This window comes from Pholcus phalangioides, unplaced genomic scaffold (genome assembly GCF_987345545.1).
Source record: "Pholcus phalangioides strain wild (caught in Gottingen) unplaced genomic scaffold, Ppha-v1.0 ptg000015l_1, whole genome shotgun sequence".
Lineage (NCBI taxonomy): Eukaryota > Metazoa > Arthropoda > Arachnida > Araneae > Pholcidae > Pholcus > Pholcus phalangioides.
Window position 1 is genome coordinate 14576947 of NW_028301608.1, and position 9830 is coordinate 14586776.

Genomic DNA, 9830 nt, shown 5'->3' on the forward strand with positions numbered 1-9830 from the left:
TTGGTCAATGAACACGGCTCGAAGCCTCTTCCAGACAGAGTTCGTGCAATCCGAGAATTTCCTCTCCCAGAAAACATCAAGCAGCTTCGAAGATTTCTGGGAACTTTGAACTTTTACAGGCGATTTCTACCATCTACAGCAGCTGTGCAAGCACCACTTCATTCCTTCTTGTCCAGCACCAAGAAGAATGACAAGACGTCAATTCCTTGGACTCATGAGACCAGGCAAGCATTCGAAAAATGCAAAACACAGCTCGCTAATGCCACTCTTTTGCACCATCCTTCAGCATCATCACCATTAGTTTTACATGTGGACGCCAGTGATTTTGCTATAGGTGCCGCCTTGCATCAAGTATCTGACGATAAGCAGCTACAACCACTTGCATTCTTCTCAAAGAAGCTTTCAAGCGCACAAAGAAGTTATTCTGCATACGATAGAGAATTACTTGCAGCTTATTCTGCTGTCAAGCACTTCAGGTATATGCTAGAAGCAAGACAGTTCTGCATTTGTAGTGACCATAAGCCGTTGGTGTATGCGTTCAGGCAGAAACCAGAAAAGTGTTCACCTCGCCAGCTACGACAGTTGAACTTTATCAGCCAATTCACAACAGAAATTCTTCATATAAAAGGTGTCGAAAATATTCCAGCTGATACTCTTTCTAGAATATCGGCCATTTCTGTACCCGCACCTTTAGATTATGTGCAACTCGCAGCTGACCAAGAGAATGACAACGATCTCAAAACCATCTTAAATTCTAGCGTATCATCTTTACAACTGAAAAAACTCAGCCTTCCTGACGCAACAGCCGAAATTTGGTGTGATGTGTCAAACGGCAAAATAAGGCCTTTTGTACCAATTTCTCAACGACGACGAGCGTTTGAATCATTGCATTGCTTATCACATCCTGGCATCCGAGCAACATCAAAACTGCTGAGCGACAGATTTGTTTGGCCTTCAATTAGATCTGACTGTCGTGAGTGGACTAGAGCATGTATTCCATGCCAACGCTCTAAAGTTCACCGACACACTCGATCCGCGCTGGCTGAATTCAAGGTACCTAACAACCGATTTCAGCATATCAATCTTGACATAGTTGGTCCATTACCATTATGCCAAGGTTCGCAGTACCTCCTAACGATGATAGACAGATTCTCCAGATGGATCGAAGCCTCTCCAATGCCAGACCAAACTGCCGAAACAGTCGCCAAAACATTAATTGCCACTTGGTTTTCAAGATTCGGCATACCGCACAGGATCACCACCGACCAGGGCAGGCAGTTCGAGAGCCAGCTTTTCCAAAGCTTGAGCAGATATCTAGGATTCCAACATCATAAAACGACTGCTTATCATCCACAAGCAAATGGGCTGATCGAGAGACAACACCGATCGCTGAAAACTGCCCTGAGATGCCGTATTCAATCGAATCCTGCTTGGGTTGATGCTCTTCCATTCGCCCTACTGGGTCTAAGAGCAGCAGTGAAAGAAGACCTGGGATGCTCTTCCGCAGAAATCCTCTACGGAACACCATTGCAGTTGCCCGGCGAGTATTTTTCGAAAACACCAGACATTATACAATCCGATTTCGTCCATCAAATCCAAAAGCTAATGCGTTCAATGAAGCCGGTGCCTACAACAACTCACGGATACACGCCGACGTATATTCCTAGTGATCTGCAATCCGCGTCGCATGTCTTCGTACGCAACGACGCACCACATCCTGCCTTACAACCAACATATCAAGGCCCGTTTCCTGTCAAAGATCGCAGAGAAAAATTTTTCGACATTGGCATCAATGGGGCAAGCAAGAGGATCTCCATTGATCGTTTGATTCCAGCTTTCCTTGGAGATAGCTTTAAGGTACCTTCAGAAGTGCCCATACAGCCATCCAGTACAGCGTTGCCAGCACAAGCAGTACCAGCAACTGTGACTCGCTCCGGTCGTCACGTCCACTTCCCCGACAGATATTCGACCACAAATTTCGTTGACACTAGGGGGGGAGTGTGTAGTGACCGATCATAAACGATGCTCTGTGACGTCACGATGTCACGTTTTCTCGTTGTAGCGCTTTTCGCCTGGTGATGGATGGTAACCTAGCAACGGATGGCCAGAGAGTTTTTTGGAACGTTTTAATCAGTTGATTGTATTTCGTCATAGAGTATGGATGTCGCGTATAACTTGTCCGTGTGTGTGTAAATAAATGTTCATGTCTTTAAAAATGAAATTTACATCTTCTCATTGCCGTCGCCTTTACTGTGGCATCCGCTCAAAAAAAATGAAGTTCTGAGCGTGAAAACTATACGAAACAATTCATGAAAAACCAACAATTTTACATGATGCTCCCGTTTGAGTGAATCACGTGAGGAATCCGGTCACGTCAAAACGAGTTTCATTCTAAAGCGCGCGCTTGCTATTACCTAACCTTATATATTTTAGAAACCTTGGTGGCGATGGTGATATGATGCAGCCTTGCAAAGCAGCAGCTGCATTAAGAATTATTCCGTTACGTTCATGGGAAAAAGACATGACGTCATATGCCATCGTAGCCAGATGCACCCAAAGCTCACATCTGCTGACAATACCACCAGATGGTGACTTATTCGAGTATGATGTCACTAAAGGTTTTTAACAGCTAGATGATGCGAAGATATACTTGTACTTTGGAAAGAAAGAAAATTCAACTGCCCGTGCAGGAAATCGAACCCACGTCCTTTCACTTTCCGGGTGAACGCCATAGACTGCAGAGGCAACGAATATCTCAATCTTTCCTTGGAGCTCGTTTGCACTGAACGGGACCGTACGTGGACGGTCGGACCTAACTCACACATCCGGGCACGTCCCGGGGACCTCTAAGACATACGAGTCCAATTATGTAAAAAACTCTAATGTTGTAATAAACAACATTAGTGGAAAGGACATTGTGTTTTTCATTATTCTCATTCGCAAGTGCCAATCTTATGTTGGAGAAAGATCAAAATACATAGAATCCGGGATGTAACGTCGGCTAAGAAATCTGATTACGATTTTCGCGATTATGCATGCAAGGTGGAAAGCAGGCATCTCTAGACAGTTGGAGGTGGGGGGACTCAGAAAAATCTCTTTGCCTGGCGGCCCATTATGCACTTAAGACGGCCCTGACTGAAATCCTGTCAGTCAGCCCCAGCAGATGGAAAAAGGAGGGACAAGAGGGAAGAGAAAAGGAAGGGAGAGAGTATGACGTCAGCGGTCTTCGCCTTAGCAGTGCTCCGAACCCGAACTAAGGCGTCTTGATAAGAACTTATTCAAGTGGCTAAACACTGAGAACGGGGTGTCCCCAACATCTTTCGTCGAAAGATCACGTGACTCGGTGAAAATACATATAATCCCCCGTTATTTTCTAATGGCTTCCACAGGAATTTAAAACAATAAATGAAAGAAATAATTCCAGCATCGATGAGATAATTACAGAATTAATGAAAGAGATAATTACAGAATTAATGAAAGATAATTACAGAATTAATGAAAGAGATAATTGCAGAATTAATGAAAGAAAATATTTTAGAACCAATGAAGAGATAATTTCAGCATTGATGAAAGACAATAGTCTAGAATAAATGAAAGAGATAATTCCAGAAAGATAAAAGTGATAATTCCAAAACTAATGAAAGCGAGAATTCCATAATTAAGGAAAGAGATAATTCCAAAATTAATGATAGAAAAATTACAGAATTAATTAAAAAGAGAAAATTTAAGTTAATTAAGGAAAAATATAATTCCAAAATTAGTGAAAGAAAAATCCTAGAATTAATTAAAGATATAATTCCAGAATTAATGAGATATAATTCCAGAATTAATGAGATATAATTCCAGAATTAATGAGATATAATTTCAGCATTAATGAAAGATATAATTCCAAAATTAATGAGAAAGATAATTTCAAAATTAATGAGAGATAATTCAAATATTTATCACACATTGAAAATTTTGGGTGTCGTACACCAATTTCTTAGTTGCGGTGCCGACCTGGTGCATGGGATTTGTCAAGCTCTTCAATCGTGCTTACGAAAATTTCATGTGCGCGGTCACTGGCTCACGTAGCTCTGAGGAAGAATTTAAAAAAAATTACTATTTCAATTTTAATGTCTGTAACATTAATATACTATTAAGCATGTAACATATTTATTCTTGAAAACTTCATGTGAATGATTTAAAGCATTACTGTATATGAATAAAGTATATCAGAACTTGGCAAATCCCAGACTCCAAACTGGAACCTGTGTGTGTGTGTGAGCGCCCTACACAAAATTTTCGGGATTAATAACAGTGTGTGTTTACTCTAACAGGAAAAATCATTTTTGAGTGATAACGGAACAGTACATATTGATCATAGTATTGAAGACCCTCTGCCAGCACAGTTTCATACCATATTCACTCGGAGCAAAATTTCTAGAATAATCACTTAAATGACATACAACTCGGCTCCTGGTCCTGACAGTTTAAACGCTAAATTTTATAAGATTTTCTGCTCGAGGATAAGTGCCATCTTGTCACGAGTGTTTTCTACCTGTTTCGAGGCCGGTCGTATGGGTTTACGGAAAATTCGCCGCCGGAAAATTCCCAGCTAGGAAAATTCACCGACTAACAATTCACGGTCGATGCGAGGGAGTGAGCGATAGAGTTACTAAGTCAGTGAGCGAGTGAATGATTGAGTGAGCGAGCGAGCTACTGAGTCCATGAGAGAGTGAATGATCCTAAAGATATGGCGGAAAGTTTTAATAATGACTTTATTAGAAGAAATTTAGATGACACGAAGAAATTACAAATTGCTGTTGCACAAGAGAATATATTGAATAATTCCATTAACTCTTATGTTTTACTGGAGAAACCACGAGAGAGACACCCAGGCTCTGTCGCAAGAAGCAACGTAAGCTCTTCGCCCCCCCCCCCCCCGTCGTCAAACGAAACATTAAGAGGAATAATAACAGAATTAACATAATAAAGTGGATACGCGATAAATTAACCCCCCCCCCTCCTCCCCAAAAAAAAAATTCTTAAAATCATCTCCTGTTATCACTTTGATATTATACAAAACATTGTGTGTGTGATCATCAGTAACCAATGGATTTTTTTAATGATAAACCAGCTGTTACCCATGGCTTCACTGGTGTGGATTCTGCAATCTCAAATTTACTCAACGATGATTGCTCCTATACCACTTAACAACTCATGATCCCCATGGGTGATGAACTTTCTGAAATCCCGTCTTAGTGCGTATCTACATCTACAGAGGCGGCTCAAGCGAGGGTGCAAGGGCTGCGGCGCACCCGGATGGCAGGTTATAAGGGGCGACAGCGTAGACCCCAAAATTTAACACGCTGTAAAAATTCACGTGACATCACGCTTTTCACGCTCGACAAAGGAAACGTTGAGAAAATAGACAGGGCCCCCTGACCGCAATACCAGAAATAAGAATGTAAGTTATCGGGGCGGCTTGAGACAAAATCTGTACCCATGCAGTACTTTTTTTTGTGCCTCCTGCCTATTTTCCTTCATAGCCCCCTACATCCTGCGTCAGGGCTCCTAGACTGGAATCCAGAGCCGTAGTGTACTTTCTCGGGGGCCAAAACAAATCTAAACTTTTGTGGGCCCCGAAAATTAGGTTCGGGGCCTAGTTACTGCCCTCCTAGAATCTTTCGCGGGACCCAAGCCAGATTTTTCTTGGGGCCCCCTTTTACAGAAAAAAAGAAAAATTATACAAATAAAACGCCACAACAGGCAAACTGCCCAACGAGGTAGCTGACTTAAGAACATCATGGATCCCTGAGCAATTTTTTGGAGGCCCTACCTACTACTGCTACACCACACATGCACCCCGCTCACAACCCCCCCCGGAACCCCCAACTAATCGGTACATGCGGGAATGTGCGTGTACGTGTAGTGAAACCTGACGTGAAGTTTTTTTTGTTTCTCTGTAATGCTTGTTATGTGTAGTGCTGCCATCTGCCACCAGTTTTTCTAACTATGAGTGAAGTGTTATGATTGAATGATTTATCGTTGTAGGACTGTTGCTCTCTGTGGCGAGACTTTTTAACGGGGAGATCGGCTCGCATTTGCGCCTTGAAGTTGGGAACCACAGAAAACCAACTTCAGCCGACCACCACTGTGGGGTTCGAACCCGGATCCTCGCATCGCGAGTCCGTCACTATAACCACTCGACCACCACAGCGGCCTTATAAGGACTTAGTCCCGGAACTCCAAGCTGAAGCCATGCCCCTCCCTCACGACTTATCCACACCATTCCTAACAAAAAAATGTATCACCCTTTCATCTCGGATTTTGCGCCCCTCCAGAGTAGACAGAAAACATTTTTCGGCTAATAAAACTTTTTTTTTTTACCCATTCACCTCGGGTATGATGTGCGGCCTTCTGAAAGAAAAAAATCAGGTTTATCTCGAGGTCCCCTTCACTGAAGCGCTAACAGGCTCCGGCAAGGCCCGCAATTGGGGCGGCATATGAGGCTTTGCACCCGGGCGGCAGGTAAGTTCGAGCCGCCCCTGTACATCTATATACTGTGTATAAAATAACATGTCCTGACTGATACTTCATCGCCGAGCCAAAACTGCTGAAGCTATAAATATCAAATTTTGTGAAGTTTTTTTTCACTACGTAGATTCACTAAAAAAGGGTTTTTCCATATTCGACCACTAAGGGTGTCATAAGGGGGTTCAATAATGGAGGGGTCATACGTTGAAATGACGCCAGCTGAAACAGAGAAGCTATAAATATGACATTGGGTCAATATTGTAATATAGACAATATAATAGAGAACAATCGGATTTTTTAATCATTTGTGAGATTACTAGATTAAAAACCAACTAACTAATTCCCTCACTCAATCACTCACTCACTAGGTCACTCTCTCAGTCACTAGGTCACTCGCTCAGTCAATCACTCACTCACTAGGTCACTCGCTCAGTCACTCACTCACGGACTGACTTACTCGATTATTGACTCAATCACTCACGCCCTCGCTAACTGACTCGCATCGAACTTTTGTGAATTTTGGTGAATTGTTGGTCGGTGAATTTTTCGGACACGGGTCGTATGCCAGGTTTCTGGCACCAAGCAATTATCACTCCAATGTACAATAAGAAAGGTAGACCGGATTGCCGAAAATTATTCTGCAATATTTTTAACAAACGTGGATGCAAAAATTTTTGAACGGTGTCTACTAAAAGAATTATTGCCATTTTTACTGGAGAGACGTATACTAACGCATCATCAATTTGCTTTTATCCCTGGCAGATCCTCAGTGGTACAGATGCTTCAATGTCTTGATGACTGGAGCAAGGTCGTGGAAAATAATGTACTAGCTGACATAATCTACATTTATTTCGAAAAGGAATGTGACAAAGTGAAAAGATCGGTATTGTTGAGTAAACTTAACTATGCTCTATGATGGTGTTCCCCCCACATGTAGTCAGAGCTATATCAATGGTTTACTGCCTGAAAAAACTCAGCAGGTCCGTGTCCGAAGCTGTCTGTCGAGACCTGTACAAGTCACAAGTGCTGTAATTCAAGAATCCGTTCACAGGATTGTGCTCTTTTCGGTTTTCGTTCACGGCCTTCCACCCGTACTGGGTCCCATACAAATTTCCATGTACGCAGATGATATAAAATTTTATACGAACATTTATGACTTCAACTCATGCTTCAACCTTCAGGCTGCTTCTGACGGGTTTCGCAGATGGTGTGAATCCAACGAACTTACCATATCTCTCTCAAAAACTGGTTCTTAATCTCGAGCACAGTAACCTAGGTTATAAGTATCCAATTGGTAACGTCTGTCTTCCTTCGGTCACTGAACACCGTGATCTCAGCAACCCCATAAATATCTCCCTGAATTTTTCAGGCCATCACTGTGAAAGCTCAGCTCGTGCCAAGAGACTATCATATTTGATTTTTCATACATATCGCAAATGCAGCAACTTGACACTTTTTCAGGCATTCAACACATTTGTAAGACCTATGCTAGAATATACTTCACCACTGTACCGAGTGGGAGGTGTCAAGACGCTTAAACAGCCACAAAAAGATTTACAAAGAACTTGATCAAGGAATATCTTGACCTGGTCTCCGCAAAAAATCCTATAGAGAAAGACTGGAACACCTGAATCAACTCTAACTCGAATGGCGCCGACTCTTCCTTTATCTAGCATTGCTCTACAAAATGCAGAGAGGACTTACATTCACAGCAGTCGATCCCCTCACTTACATCAACTGAATAACAAGCCAATTTACAATCAGAATTCCATTCTGCCGAAATAACACAAGATACCATAGTTTTTCATTCGCACAGCCCGCATATCGAAGTCGTTACCCGGTGAGATTGTAAGTAAGCCCACAATCCATCAGTTTAAAGCCGCATTCAAAATCTCATCTCATGCCAGAGGATCGCAGTCAATCATCCAGTGTCTACCAAATCTCACAGGTGCACAGTACCAAAGCCTCCTAGATACTACAAGCCTGAAACATATCTTCGTGATGTCATAACCCGAGTCCAGCAAAGCTTCGTAGATACTTCTAGGAGGCTTTGACAGTGTGCACAACTTTTAACCGAACGGATGGTGATATCTTTGGGTTCTAAGTTGTAGAATGAAGCGGTTTTCACCCAAAATTATGGTTTGTGATTTTCTACCCGCCTATGTGCAATTCGTCTTGATGAAGGGTCATCTACATATTTATTATTGTTCAAACCTCGAAATCTTCATTGTAAACCCTTATTTTTTTTTCCACCTTATCTGATTTACCACATTGCATCTATCCTAAAAATAAAATTTTATTGCTGTAAGTATAACAATGAGAGAGAGAGAGAGATATGAGTGAAAATATGTTTGGGGACACTAAACATTGAAAAACTGAATTTGAAGGTTGATCGCAGGGGGAAAAACACACATACTAAACAAGTTTCGAACGATAAATACTCCATATGCTACGCGAGTGTTTGGATTTAGTGTTGCTAAAAAACGAATATTTTTTATTGTATGGGGGTGGAAAACAATTTTTTTTTAATTACTCCCCATTTTAGTGACTTTATATATCCGTGATTGAACGAATATCTGTACCATAATTATTTCAAACGATGTGTCACAAAGCAATTGTTTGTGACGACAATTTCATCAATTTAGAAAACATATAAAAGAATATCCCATCAAACATTGCACTACTTTATATTATAATTTTGTTTCATTTTGCAATTCCCCAATTTTTTTTATAATGCCAGAAAAATACGGATGAAATGATATGCCACGGTTTTAGCAGAGACGACTCCACCAATAGCCACTACTCTAAAGATGCGGGCGTTCATCTTTAGTGCTCGTGTGAAAGGGCATGCGGACCCGCGTCCTCATCCGCTCCGTGTGAAAGGGGCCTAACGACCGGTTCGAGAATAACTGACACCCGTTCAAGGGCGTAGCCAGAAATTTCGTTCGGGGAACCACTTTCATTTCGGGGGCTGGGGGGACCAAAGTAATAGAACAATAGATTTTGCCATCTTTTTCCCTTTCTTCGGTCATTTTCTAACATTTCGGGGGGCGGACCAGACCCCCCGCTACGCCCTTGCACCCGCTCCTCTGTGATTGGTCAAGCTCATTGGGGAATGTCGGACTAATAGTCGCTAGTTCTACTGGGTCACATTATCTCTTAAGAGGGAATAAGGACGGATCCTGAGAAGACCAAAGCAGTAGGAGACTGGAAGCGATTAGAGAATGTGCACAAGCTTTGAAGCTTCCTGGGACTTTGCACAATACCTCGGCGAGATAGAAGGCCTCCGCATGGGTTGCCAATTTCATCTG

General features: G+C 42.1%; 1 protein-coding gene across 1 annotated transcript in view; it reads right to left on the minus strand.

The window, feature by feature from the left end:
- LOC149075503 (serine proteinase stubble-like) overlaps positions 1 to 9830 on the minus strand; it is a 57924-nt gene that overhangs the window by 30621 nt on the left and 17473 nt on the right. The gene's annotated exons all lie outside the window — the stretch shown is intronic.